Source organism: Monodon monoceros, unplaced genomic scaffold (assembly GCF_005190385.1).
Source record: "Monodon monoceros isolate NGI ecotype Baffin Bay Population unplaced genomic scaffold, NGI_Narwhal_1 Super_Scaffold_15, whole genome shotgun sequence".
NCBI classification, from domain to species: Eukaryota; Metazoa; Chordata; class Mammalia; order Artiodactyla; family Monodontidae; genus Monodon; species Monodon monoceros.
The window spans coordinates 58,909,709-58,925,034 of record NW_021703771.1 but is presented as its reverse complement, the minus strand read 5'-3'; the positions used below and the strand labels follow the sequence as shown (position 1 = coordinate 58,925,034).

The window sequence follows — 15,326 nt, the reverse complement described above, 5'->3', positions numbered from 1 at the left end:
GAAATTAGAACACTTCCTAACACCATACACAAAAAATAAACTCAAAATGGATTAAAGACCTAAATATAAAGCCAGACACTATAAAGCTCTTAGAGGAAAACATAGGAAGAACACTCTATGACATAAATCACAGCAAGATCCTTTTTGAAGCACCTCCTAGAGAAATACAAATTAAAACAAAAATAAACAAATGGGACCTAATGCAACTTAAAAGCTTTTGCACAGCAAAGGAAACCATAAAAAAGACGAGAAGACAACCTTCACAATGGGAGAAAATATTTGCAAATGAATCAATGGACAAAGGATTAATCTCCAAAATACATAAACAGCTCATGCAGCTCAATATTAAAAAAAACAAACAACCCAATCCAAAAATGGGCAGAAGACCTAAATAGACATTTCTCCAAAGAAGACATACAGATGGCCAAGAAGCACATGAAAAGCTGCTCAACATCACTAATTATTAGAGAAATGCAAATCAAAACTACAATGAGGTATCACCTCACACCTGTTAGAATGGGCATCATCAGAAAATCTACAAACAACAAATGCTGGAGAGGGTGTGGAGAAAAGGGAACCCTCTTGCACTGTTGGTGGGAATGTAAATTGATACAGTCACTATGGAGAACAGTATGGAGGTTCCTTAAAAAACTAAAAATAGAATTACCATATGATCCAGCAATGCCACTACTGGGCATATACCCAGAGAAAACCATAATTCAAAAAGACACATGCACCCCAATGTTCATTGCACCACTATTTACAATAGCCAGGTCATGGAAGCAACCTAAATGCCCATCGACAGACGAATGGATAAAGAAGTTGTGGTACATATATACAATGGAATATTGCTCAGCCATAAAAAGAAACGAAATTGAGTCATTTGTTGAGACGTGGATGGACCTAGAGACTGTTATACAGAGTGAAATAAGTCAGAAAGAGAAAAACAAATATCGTATATTAATGCATATATGTGGAACCTAGAAAAATGGTACAGATGAACCGGTTTGCAGGGCAGAAGTTGAGACACAGATGTAGAGAACAAGCATATGGTCACCAATGGGGTAAAACCGCGGTGGGGTGGGGATGGTGGTGTGCTTAATTGGGCGATTGGGATTGACATGTATACACTGATGTGTATAAAATTGATGACTAATAAGAACCTGCAGTATAAACAAGCAAACAACAACAAAAAAACAACTAATAGCAAACTTTCTTTGGGTTATTTGTATGGAAATATGTTAATATAAACGTTTCAGACATTACATGAAATTTCTAAAAATCTTATATGTTTTGGTATAATGTTATAAGTCATAATTCTAGTTATTACTCTAAAATGTGTATCTCAGAAATAACTAAATTTCCCTGTCAATTGCATTACTATGAACTGTCATCAAATCGTTAACCGTGGTCATTTTTAAGTCTTGTCATTTACAGACAGTTCTGGGTGGACTGTGATGCTTTTGCAAAAATGTTCCTATAAAAGGGTTTCATCTTCAAGGAATTCATGGAAAAGACTCTGACAAGTACAGGTTTCTGGTAGCTGACTATACTGCTGAACTGAATGAATAAGCCTTTTCAGAACGCTAATGGAAAACTGATGAACTCATAAAAGTGCTAACAAAAGATCAAGATAAAAAAAATTAATTACATGGCACTGAGTGAACTGATGAGGATGATTATAATTTTTGTGACTTTCTGTTTGAATAAAAAGAAGAAAAAATCCCACAAGGACTCAGAGGCAAAAAATATACAAATCAATTTTCACTGCAAAGTAAAGGAGCTGTTACAGTGGAGCATTACTGGACTAAGTGGGAAACACAACATAACATGTCAATATTATGACCTAGTATGAGTGTGTTTCGTGTTTGGTAATTGCAATCATTGTTGCTTTTGTTGTGGTCATCCATTTACAATGCTTGGTGTCAGTCTATTTATCTCTTGTAAAAATAAAATACAGTGTGTGTGTGTGAAAAAAAAGTCATTTGTATAGCTGTCTGTTTACTTCCTTAAAAATAATGGAATTTTTGGGTCAAGGAATGTGTTTTTTTCTGCCTTATGAAATATATTACTACATTATCCTCCTGAAAAAAAAAAAAAAACTAAACAAAACTCAAAAAAAACAAACAACCCAATCCAAAAATGGGCGTAAGACCTAAGCAGACATTTCTCCAAAGACATGCAGATTGCCAAAAAACAGATGAAAGGATGCTCAACATCACTAATCATTAGAGAAATGCAAATCAAAACCACAATGAAGTGTCACCTCACACTGGTCAGAATGGCCATCATCCAAAAATCTACCAACAATAAATGCTGGAGAGGGTGTGGAGAAAAGGGAACCCTCTTGCGCTATTGATGGGAATGTAAATTGATACAGCCACTATGGAGAACAGTATGGAAGTTCCTTAAGAAACTAAAAGTAGAACAATCATATGACCCAGCAATCCCACCGCTGGGCATATACCCTGAGAAAACCATAATTCAAAAAGACACATGTACCCCAATACTCATTGCAGCACTATTTACAACAGCCAGAACATGGAATCAACCTAAGTGTCCATCGACAGATGAATGGATAAAGAAGATGTGGCACATATATACAATGGAAAATTACTTAGCCATAAAAAGAAACGAAATTGAGTTATTTGTAGTGAGGTGGATGGACATAGAGTCTGTCATACAGAGTGAAGTAAGTCAGAAAGAGAAAAACAAATACTGTATGCTAACACATATATATGGAATCTAAAGAAAAATGGTTCTGATGAACCTAGGGGTAGGACAGGAATAAAGAAGCAGATGTAGAGAATGGACTTGAGGACACAAGGAGGGGGAATTGTAAGCTGGGACGCAGTGAGAGAGTAGCATTGACATATATACACTACCAAATGTAAAAGAGATAGCTAGTGGGAAGCAGCCGCATAGCACAGGGAGATCAGCTCGGTGCTTTGTGACCCCTCTAGAGGGGTGGGATAGGGAGGGTAGGAGGGAGATGCAAGAGGGAGGGGATATGGGGATATATGTATACGTACAGCGGATTCACTTTGTTATACAGCAGAAACTAACACAACATTGTAAAGCAATTATACTCCAATAAATATATTTTTAAAAATCTATTCTTTCCTTATAGTAAATATTACTCTATACAAATGTGTGTATTACATAGAATATATTATAGGCTACCAAAAAAATTTAATACCTATCATATCTGTAGAGATTTATTAATTGAGTCCCTGAGATATGGATTGGATGGTTTAATTCAATTGGGGGAAATTCTTGGTAAAGATATATTTTGAATTTTGATGAATTAGATGGATCCAAATTAGTAGAAAGATGAGATGAACTATTTAAACTTGGGAGATAGATGGACAGATGTGAATAAAGAATATGAAATAGAAAAGAGAGTGTTCAATGCAAAGCATAGGGCAGGAGCATCCCTGGCCAAAGAAATGACAGATATGGCTGAAAGAATGAGCAACATAGCTAAGTGACCAGAGAGACACATCTAGTGCCATCATGAGTCAGAGTTACTCAAGTGACATCTTGGAAGATGGCTTTTTGGAAATAAATTGCCCATACATTTTCAATTAATTTTTATTTATGTAAGGCAATTAGGTTAGAACCTTGCTATTCAAAGTATGGTCTAGCTGGAACCAGCCATATCAGAATCACCTAGGAGACTGTTAGGAAGGCAGAACCTCTGGCCACATCATCGACCTACTAAATCTCAAGGTGATTCTTGGGAAGCAGTGCACCTGTGTCCTAATGCTGATTTGGTTATTTCCTTAGCATGTAACTCTAGGCAAGTGCTTTCATCTCTAGACCTAAATTGCTCATCTCTAAAGTGGAAAGGATACCTGCCACGCTAATTCAGGGGGTTGATAAAAGGATCAAATGCAATGAACTATGTAAAAGCACTTTGAAAGCTATAAAGCACCACTAGAAATCTCCCCTAAAACAGGCGTCTGTGTTCAAGGAAAATCCAAGGGGCCAGGGCTGGTGCCTGGAATGTCTTGGCCACGTCCCTCACAGCTGCCTCCACTATCCCTGTATATAAACAAAGCCTCAGAGAAACATTTCACTTGGTAAAATAAATACTCAGGTTTATGAAAGTGTCATGGAGCTGAGTTACCCCAGGAGATTCATAGGGTGATGCCTGACCCAGCTGCTCTCCAAATCAAGCCAAGGAATTTGCCCTCGTGTCAGTGCACCTGCCACCGCTCTGTGACGTTCCTGGTTACTCCCTTTCTATTTTTCCCATCTCTTATCATCGGAGGACTATGGGATGGCTGAGGAAACAAGGCAAGGCAGGAGCTGGGATTTTCTGAGGAGTAGCATGTCAGGTAAAAAGTTGACAAGCTCAGGGCGCTCTCCAACTATGAAAGCAAACTGTCACGCAGCAGATCTTTCAGTCCCCTGAGAACTGTCACTTGGAACTTTCTAGTTCAGCAAGTGTCCTTTAACAAAAGTTTTAAAGTTATTAAAAATGAATATTTCATTGTTAAAAATTGTTTTCCACAAGACCCTGCTCCTGGAGGTGTTTAATAATTCTGAGCTCAGGTAAATTGGGGAGGCTGATCACCACCCTGCCTCCTGGAGGAGGGGCACAAAAAGAATCCGATTTAAATTTGCCTAATCAGCATTTTCCAAACTTACTTGACTGCAGAACACTTCCTTGCAGTATTGCCTATTAATACACTGCAGTTTAAACAGTAGTTCCACTAAGAACGTATCTTGAAAATCACTGTCTTTTTTTGGTTATAATATTTAATGTAATCTTAATCGCATAGCACTACTTTTGTGGAAATGAAATATTCTAGCCTGGAAACTTCTTGACTACAGGAGCTGTTGTTTTTTACTCTCCAGCACTTAGCAGAGTACAAGGCATTTAGCCAATTCTCAGTGAATGTCTGTTAAATTTTAAAAATCAAAATAGAATCCATTTTTTTTTTGCATGAGAAAAGCTATTCTCACTCTATACCAAAAGGATATGACGAGTTTTTATGTGTGTTTGTTTGTTTGTTGAGGAACAAGAGCCCAGTTTGTTTATTTGATCATTTCTTGCATTTGACATACTCCTCGGTGACATCCTTGGCCTGAGCCTCTTTGCCATAGTCCTTAACCACCACACAACTGCAACCAACCACTTTATGGGGTTTTCCCTCTCTGTCAGTTTTACAGAGGCCTACCCATTCCCCTAGTTTCTTGTCATCAACCTTAATCAGGTTGATTTGGTGCTCAGCACAAAGGGCCTCCACCAACTTGACATACATAGGCTCATCACAGTTGGATGCAAGCACACAGAGATGGGCATGTGCTAGGCCATCGCGGATGAAAGCGGGGCTCAGCACTTCTTCCAGAGCAGTATTAACGTCCATTACACCCCCAGCAGCAATGCCTTCCTCGGCCATGGAGGTGGGTTACAGGTGGAGCTGAATCTTGAGTGCACCCACGCCTCTGCCTCTGCGCGACTCCGCGGTGGCAGGGAAAGAGCTATGATGAGTTTTTTAATGGGTTTTATGTGATGTATATGTACGTTCAAATAACTTATTTGGGCTGATTATTTGCTACTGTAAGTAACAAATAAGGAAAGGCCATCCTAAAAAGGAATTTATACATAAAAATACTGTCAACCATCATAGTTTTTCAACATTTATAACATATCATGTTTCAATATTTCTAATGAACCAGAAGTTACTTTTTTAAAAAAGGCAGGAGCTAGTGTCATTCTCTATAAAATAGTGTGGAAGGTGACTTGTAAGCCTGACAGTCTACGGGGACTTGGAATCACCGTTCAAAGTTTATAGTCCTTAGTTATCAAACTGCTGGTAAAATATAAAAATACATCCAGGGGGTCTTGATTGTTCTAAATCACCGCTGGTGGTTCAGCATCACATCCCAGACCTCTGCACTGTGTCCCGAGAGAGGCATTTTGAGTCTGCAAAACTATCAGAAAAACAAAAACAAAAACAAACAACAACAACAAAAAAAAAAACAGGAAGGGAGGGCTGAGTGAGGAGGAGAAATGAGCATTCTAAACTAAAAACAGAAATATGGATGCTGATGCTAACAGAGTTTCCTCAAGGAGAGAAACCTAGGTAAGCATGCGTAACTTTGAAGTGACCCACAAACCTCTCCCCTTAAAGAACCTTCTCCATCTTACCCAGATTGTATTTCCCATAATGGGAAATACAAGCCCTTTGGGTTCTGCTCAAGTGAATGATTTGCTGCAATCACAAGACCAAGTGACTAAATATTTCTAGCAAGCCCGTGTATTTATTGAATCTTGCTTTTAGAGATTTTTTTCAAACCTTGGCCTTAGAAGGATGAGAGAAATACAACCTGGGAGCAAAAATCTGGTCTTCCTGAGCTCAAAAAAGGATTTGACATAAATTGCTCTATTAACAAAATGCCCTTTGTTACAGCCTGAAGGAAAAAAAAGAGGTCATCCTGTGCAAAAGCATTTTCTAAAGGTTGTCCCAAGGACCCTATTGGTTTCTCACTAAATCTCAAAAACTGCCTGAGATTATAACGCCTCTCCCATTTGTTTAACCTTCTATAATATTATTTTCAAATGTTTCTTTGACGCTACTAACAATTGAACAATATTATTTTTAGTCTCAAATTTCAAGTCTAGCATTTCTTTAGTATTTTTATATGTTACATCAGATTTTATACACTATTTAGGTAAGCATTTGTATGAATACACACACACACACATATATTTACACAAAACCTTTCAAACAATGGTGTTGAGAACTGGTTTTAGATTTTTAGGTATACCTATTATCACTGTAATATTCATAAAAGACAAATAAAATGGAGAGAAAAAATCCAAAGGAGGCTCAATAAAATATGCATTAAGAACATGGCAGGTATTTAACCTCTTGAAACCTCAGTTTCTTCAGCTATAAAATGGAGATAATATTGATAACCTACAATCATAAAGTGCTTTAAGGATAAAAAGAGGGTATATTTAAAACAATTAGCCTTATAAATATTAGCTAATATTACTGATGTTGCTGTTGTTGTTTTTTATTATCATTATTATTTTAAACTTCTTAAAATTATTTTTAGTGAATCCCTATAGATTGTTATTCAATAGAAATTTACCAATGCTAAATATGGAGAAGCAAAAGAATACGGCTAATGTTACAGCCTAAATTAGAACTAGGAACAAGGTTTTTTATCTGAGTTCTGAGCCTATTCTGAGTTCCATGCTGATCTCTTTTTAGAATTTAACCAACACTGACAAGTCAGCACTTTTGAAAGGCGAATATAAGGGAATCCACCAAAAAGTGAGTTACACAAGTTTCCTGGTGATCAAAGTTGAGTCATTCATATATATATTGGAGTCATCCAAACCATTGTTTGAATTTGAATATTGACATTAAAATTCATATAAAATACAAAATTATTAGGTATGTTGTATGTTTATATTCATTGTACATTGTTGTGACTTTCAAGCATAAAAAAGACAAAAATAAAAGAAAAAATGTAAAAAGGAAAAATGTATGTATTTCCTCTCATACATGATCTTTGCTTTATTCTGTATTCTGTTGCGAAAATCAAATAAAAATATTAACAATATTCCTATAATAAAAGTTTCTCATTTTGTTTTGTTGTTGTTCTGTATCTAAGATTCTGGAATATGAGAAACTTTCACACAATTATTTTGGTAAAATAAACACAAAGAACTTTCTTAGAGGCTTTAACTTCATATTTTACATTCAACAGGATTCTCCCAAGATTTTAGACAAAATATCTAATCTTCCAGATAGTACACAAACTTGACACATAATAAGTTCTCAAGATAATATACTTGTTGAAATAGAGAATAACAATTTATTATGAAAGTGCCTATCAGAGAGCCTATACTCAATAGGCCCTCAATAATAAACGATTGTTGGATCCGAATGTTATCACTTCTGCACCAAAATGACAGCACAGAATTGTAATTAAAGGATTATAAAAAGGTTGACCATCCCTCAAGTGGAAAACCTTCTAAACTGTATTAAATTTTATGCTGTGATAGGAAGGTTCATAAGTACTCTAAATGGGCCTTGAAGGGCAAATTGGATGAAGTGGGCTTAATGGTATTTCTTTAGTGCAGAATGTTACATTAAGACCTTCCTGAAAACCCCTCTTTGAAATACACTGCCCCATCATCCTCATAATCATCTTGCATTTATCAGGCCTTGATTCTGTGGTGTAAAGAGTTACGTTTCTTACCCCATATTACACATGACAACTTCTTTTGGCTAGAGACAAAAGTGATCTCAGGTATATTTAAAGCAAATGTATAATGAGAGTGATAATGTACAACAACTGATAAATATCATGTCCAACACATTTATTAGATGTCCTTACATATCTCTTGAAAGTACTAATGTTGGAATGGGTGATAAATTGACTTAAGGTTGAACACTAGTGTGAAAATTGAGAAGTCCTGGATAGAACTGGAGAGCAGGGAGCTTTGAAAGACTAGAGAAGAAAGGATGAATGAGAAATACAAATATACAGGACTTCCCTGGTGGCACAGTCGTTAAGAATACGCCTGCTAATGCAGGGGACACGGGTTCGAGCCCTGGTCCGGGAAGAACCCACGTGCCGCAGAGCAAATAAGCCCATGCGCCACAACTGCTGAGCTTGTGCTCTAGAGCCCTCAAGCCACAACTGCTGAGCCTGCGTGCCACGACTACTGAAGCTAGCATAACTAGAGCCCGTGCTCCGCAACAAGAAGCCACCACAATAAGAAGCCCACGCACCACAACGAAGAGTAGACCCACTCGCCGCAACTAGAGAAAGCCCGTTCACAGCAACGAACCCAACACTGCCAAAACTAAATAAATAAATAAATGTATATATTAAAAAAAGAAATACAAATATACAATGGAGTTTTCTAAAAATAAAGTATTAAGAAAAATATAAAACCTACAAAAGAGCTTGATAAAGTCAAAGGGATGTCTAAGGAGACAGAGTATCAGAAAGCTTCAGGTACCATCCTAAACTTGAGAGTTACGCTTGCTCTCTACAAGCTATGGCTATCCGAATTTAGTAAAGCCACATGGTGGAAACTATCCTAAATCAACTGGCATAGGGGATATTGATTATAGCAAAACCCTTGATACAGTCTTTCAGGATAAATTTATAGATGAAATAATGATCACAGACCATGTTTTATTTTTTCACAAGACCTATCATATTGCCTGATATATAGAAGGCACTTAATAAATTGAAAGAATCAGGAATGTGACCTAAGGAATACAACATTAAATGGATTCATAGCTGGCTGGAATATATTTATCAATCAGCGCATTACTATCATCCCTATTGAACTCTAAATAGGGCAGAGATCATGTAATATTCTTTATCTTTGCATCCCAAGGCTGAGCAGAGAATGCACGATAGGTATTTTCAGATCAGCTGAACTTGGAGGGAGATGCTCAGTGGCTCATCACAGAACTCAAATGCTCAACATTTTTATCTGTGATGTGAATGAATACCTTAGAGGTTTAAGCTAGTCAAATGTGCAAATGATACAACTTTTGGATGGTTATCATTACCTAAAATGCTCAAATACTTTATTATCAATAGAGCATCTTAATACATATTAAATATAACAGTTAATGGGGTGGTAGCAGCAATATTAATTGAGTAAAGTCAGAACCGTTAGAAACAACTAGATCCAAAGGTAAATTTAGGGAAAACTGTGTTACCTACTCTCAAACAAGATTACTTTATTTTCCCCCTCAGGAGGTCACTTAAATAGGTAGTGAAAAATTGAAATAGAGTCTAATGTAAATATGTAATATATTTAATTATGTCTGATTTAAAATTTTGGGTGAGTTTGAAGAAAAGGTTTGAAAACTTGATCTGAAAGCATTTAAAGGAGCCATTTCATGACAGTGCCCAAAAAGTAATTTGGCAAAAATAACACTTATTGAGTGGTCACAAAAAACATGTGCTGAATGATCATCTAATTAAAAACAAAAATTGTTAAAATTACAGCATAAAATAGGTTGTGAATAGGCCCTTGGCTGGGAATGCACCAAATTAGAACACAGGGTCCATCTGGCAATCTCTGAACCTGAGCCAGGGCCATGAAAACCAAGACACTCTGCCCTACATTTGGCGGCAGTTCTACTTTCTAAGCAAGAGGATCTCAGGAGGCCTCTGAATCTGTAGGGTGATGGGGACCAAGATGTGGGGACAGTTCCCGGGCCATGATTCAGCGAGGAGAGCCCATTTCACATCACACGAAGATCACAACAGTAAAGATGATGGCCCTAGCCTCCACATTTTTTTTTTGTTTAAACATTTTCTTTCCTGCCATTTCCCACAAAATAAAAAGACGTATTCAGAGGTAAATTTCTATAGTAGAAATTTCTGACATATGCAGAAACGTGCACAGAGTTAGATTCTGACTGTGTAATTTTATCCTGTCTTCAGCAAGAAATTTAGAATTTTCTCCAAACTCATAATTTTTTGAGAACACTGTCATCTCACCATGACAGCAACTTGAAGGAGTAAAAAAATTTGAGGGAAGGAAAATTAAAACATTATTTTAAAAGACTAAGGATTGCTATGGAGCAGTCGGAGGAGTTTAGAAAAATAGTCCAGTGACTAGCATTTTGCCAGATCATTTGCCAAAATGTTGACATGAAAGTTCCCTGAAAACTTTGTCTTAGGTTTCCGAAAATTTCTCTGAGGAAATTACTAAAAGAATAAACAATCAGTTCAATTGCATACAGTGAAGAATAAAGTCCACATCCAATGTGCATATTCTGTTTATAGCTGCGAAGAATTTAAATTACTTGCCTAGCACTCCTTTTTTCTTTTCAAGTATAAACTAACTCAAAAAATTAAGTAAAAATTGATGATCTAGCAATGTTTCTCTGGCTGCCATACGGTATGGGCAATGAGTTCTAGACTCCAATTTATAGGTTTGTCAGAAAGTTTGGTTATTTTCATCAATTTAGCTTTACATTTAACATTCCTCCACTTAATTGAAACCATGCGGACACATTTGGTTAGCATCCACATTCCTACAAAAGTAAAAAGGGTACTTTGTTTCAAATTCTGCACAGTTTACCAGTAAATTCTATTTTTCTTGCAGTAACAATTAAACACACAGTTGGCACTTAATAGCGAAAGCCTCCTAATCCCTATTGTCAATGGGTACAACTCAGCTTTAGCAAATATCCAGTCAGGTGGAGGAAAAAGCATTATCCATAACTTTGTCTTAATAATTAAATAAATGATTTTCCAGGGACTAATCCCAGGGTTTCAAAGCATGGTCCTTGGAAAATTATAGCAGTTTTGAAGTTTATTTAACCCCCATTCTCTACTTCTTGCCCTCCTGGGATCCTGCACCAAAGTGCTAGCTGAAGGATGAGATCTGAAGGGTAAGCTAGTAAGTGCTAGGCTTCTTTGCTGACTGTTCTTTCTTTCTCAATCCCATTGTGGAAAATGACTCTGGATTGGTTTATGAAGCGAGTTTAGAGAGTAACAGGTTTCTAGGATTTGTACTTTCTCTGCTTTGGCAAAGTAATTCCAAAAAGCCAAAGATACAACAGCAGGATAACATGCATCGCTAAAATAACAATATTTTGAGGTTGACTAACTAATGAAAAAATGATGTCCAACCGCCTTTCCCTGTTAGGAAATATGCAAAGAATAAGGAGAAAAAAAGAGAAGAAAGTATGATCAAACGGGTGAATTAAAATGACTCCTAATTGACAATGACAAGGTTGTAGCAGTTAGAATTACCCTCGGGTATTTACGGATGGGTCCACTGTTGCAGGCAGAGCTCTCCTTCTTTCAGCAAGTATTTGCTGAGTACCTACTATATACTACTCCCCTAGACGCTATTGCTACACATTGCCACTTCTGTAGCCACAAAGAGATGGACATGACCTGCCCTCTCACATCTTACATTAGAGTCACCTCCACCCTCTCCCTCCTCTTTCTCTTCTTACTCAGGCACCCATGTGACCAGGCACTGAGACCAGTGCATCTTTCTTGCCAGAGACAGGAGCAGGGAGGCCACACCTGATGTGAAGAAAGCCAATAAGACCTGAGTGGCTAAACGAGTCAAGAGAGGTCCAGGGGGTCGAGAGAGGAAGGAGTCAGGGAGAGTGCCAAGTGCAAAAGTGAGGACAGAAGACAGGCCACCTGTCAAGGTAACAGTCTTCACTAGCGAACCCACTGGCTGGCCTCCTGCCTCTGACTTGCTGGACTTCTCCTCCTTGCACAAAACCAGAGCTCTTCCGGTGTGTGAATACAATCCTGTCACCCTTCCTTAAAATATGTGATTTCCTATTCGTTATCCCAAAGATAAAATAAAAATCCATGGCTTACAACGCCTTTATGACCAGAGCCTTTCCTATTGCTTCCACCCTTGTACTCAATACTGCAGCCGTTCTGAACCTCTCTCCCTTAACTTCTGTGCCTTTGCCCACAATGTTCCCTCTGAGAAGAAGAATCTCCTACTCCATTCTGCTCTCTCCATCTCCTTGCCTACAGGAACTAGAATTTCACATCTTGGTTTAAATGTTACTTCTTCTAGATGACCTTCCCTGACCCTCCAAATCAGAGTTTCTCAGACAGCAGACCTGCAGTGCTTGTATAAAATATTTCTGGGTCCACTCCATGTTAACTGAATCAAACTCTCTGGGCTGGGGTCCAAGAAACCACATTTTTAGCAAGCATTCCACTTATTCTGGTGTGTATTAATGTTTCAGGACCAATGATTTAGACTCTGGGATGATATAAATAATAATAAACAACCCATACAGCACAATTAATTCCCCACCAATCAAAATGGACATACTGGGCTTCCCTGGTGGCGCAGTGGTTGAGAGTCTGCCTGCCGATGCAGGGGACACGGGTTGGTGCCCCGGTCCGGGAAGATCCCACATGCCGCAGAGCGGCTGGGCCCATGAGCCATGGCCGCTGGGCCTGCGCGTCCGGAGCCTGTGCTCCGCAACGGGAAATGCCACAACAGTGAGAGGCTGGCGTACCGCAAAAAAAAAAAAAAATGGACGTACTGACCAATCAGGACAGATGCCATGACCAGTCAAAGTGGACTCTGGCTATCAGACTCTCATATGTACTAGTCTGTAGCAACAATAATCGGCTGGCCCGTGCTCTGTTTCATTGCACCCCACCTTTCCTCTGGGCTGGAATATATTAGCTGATATTTACTGAGTACTTCCTTTGCGCCAGGTATTGTTCTAAGCACTTTTCTTACATCATTTCAATTAACTTTCAAGATAATCCTATAAATTAGGTGCTATTATTATTTTCTTTCTTTAGAAACTGTTTATTTTCCATCAACCTGTTTCCATTTTGAGTTTGTGGAAGAGCAGCTTGAGACCACTCAGTGGTTGTTCCTACCCATTCAGTGGCCTGACCAGTGGTGGGATGAGCACTCCAGTCTCCAGTGGGGAACTGCAGAATAGGCTCAGAGGGCACCTGCACACCTTCGGACCCGTCCGCCGCCTCAGGTTGAGCAGCAGTGAACTCAGGAGCTGGAGCAGCCCATTCACCCTGAAACTCCTCCTTGGTCACAGCCTTCTCAGCTGCCGCCTGCTCTTCCTTTTCAATCTCTTCAGGATCTCTGTAGAAGTAGACATCAGGCATGACCTCCCATGGGTGTTCACGGGAGATGGTGCCACTCACGTGCAGAACTTCCCGGGCAAGCATCCACCACATCAGACCCACTGAGTGAGCTCCCTTGTTGTTGCACAGGACGGCAATGTCCACATAACACAGAGGAGAGTCTGTGTTACACAGAGCAATGGTAGGCAGGTTAACGTAAGAGGCCTCTGTGAGAGGCTAGTGGGCAGCCCTGGGATCAGTAACCACCAGAAGTCTTGGCTCCCGGAAGGCTGCCTGGATCTGGTTAGTGAAGGTTCCAGGAGTGAAGCAGCCAGCAATAGGAGTGGCTCCAGTGACAGCAGCAAACTTCAGCCCAGCTCGCTGGCCAGTATTCCTGGAGGATACGACACTGACATCAGCTGGGTTTTCAATGGCAACAGTGGCACGAGCTGCCAACAGAAGCTTCTCCCAGGTCCTCTTCAGATTTATGATGTAGATGCCATCACTTTTCCTTTTGTAGATGTACTGTTCCATTTGGGAGTCAAGGTTGGTGCCACCTAAGTAGGTTCCTGCTGCAAGGAATGAGGACATCCTGCTGCTTCATTTTCAGGACATCAAGGGCTCTGGACATTGTGAGAGCTTCCCTTTAAGTTACAATGAGAATGCAGAACAAGCCATGTGGACCCCTGTCTGGGTAGTGTGGAAAGGCGGTGCTATTATTATTTTCATTTACAGATAGCAAAACTGAGACACAGAGATGTTAAGTTACCTGGCCAACATTACACAGCCAGTAAGTGGCAGAGCTAGAGTTCAAATGCAGTCTGGCCCCAGAGCCCTAACCTACACTGCACCTGTCATTGGTATGTATGAGGCTTTATTTTATTGTCAGTCTGGTTATTTGACTTTCTCACTACCCTGTGTTCTCCATGGGGGTAAACCTGATACATAATAGGCTGTCAATAAAAAGTTGGAGAATAAATGAGATCACGCTAAATTAGTTTAGGATCAAGAAGAGGGGACAGTAGAAGCCTGACCAATTGCTTACATTATCTCCTAGGGTTTTGAGGCTTGCTTTTAAAGAACTTCAAGGACAAGAAGCTTGGGAGCTTACAGGAATTATGGTGTGGCAACCATCTGAGGCCACTGAAATCCATGCACCTAGAAAGCCCCAGCCATAGAATTGGTTTTCCTGCTCCAAACATTTTCAACCAAAGTGATGAATGTAAAACTGACATGCATACCCTTGGCAAGTAAAATCATGTCAGAAAGATTAGAACCAACAGAGAGGTGACAGGCCTCAATATTCCATGGAGTTAATCTCTTAGAAAAACCTTTTCAGAATGCCTGTTAGTGGAGCCAGCTGGAGCCCAAAGCCTCAGTAATGAAACTAGCTGTGTCACGCAGATTCATCACACAAAACCAAGACACTGAGTAGCTTTCTCCAAATGTATAAAGTCGGTTTCTTCTCCCAGGGTGGAGCACTATGATGGTCACTCCCCAAAACCCAGATTATTTTTTTTTAATTTTTATTGGAGTATAGCTAATTTACAATGTCATGTTAGTTTCTGCTGTAGAGAAAAGTGAATCAGTTATACATATACATATAACCACTCTTTTTTAGATTCTTTTCGCATATAGGTCATCACAGAGGTTTAGGAAATTTACCTGTCTAGCAGAAATGCAGTTTGGCTTGGAGAGTAGCAAAACTGGAGTCAGGGAAG

At 39.1% G+C, this 15,326-nt stretch overlaps 3 pseudogenes; all 3 read right to left on the bottom strand.

The window, feature by feature from the left end:
- Positions 1 to 15,326, bottom strand: part of LOC114895867 — a 106,103-nt pseudogene that overhangs the window by 64,314 nt on the left and 26,463 nt on the right.
- On the bottom strand, positions 4,828 to 5,621 carry LOC114895870 (annotated as a pseudogene).
- On the bottom strand, positions 11,324 to 14,236 carry LOC114895868 (annotated as a pseudogene).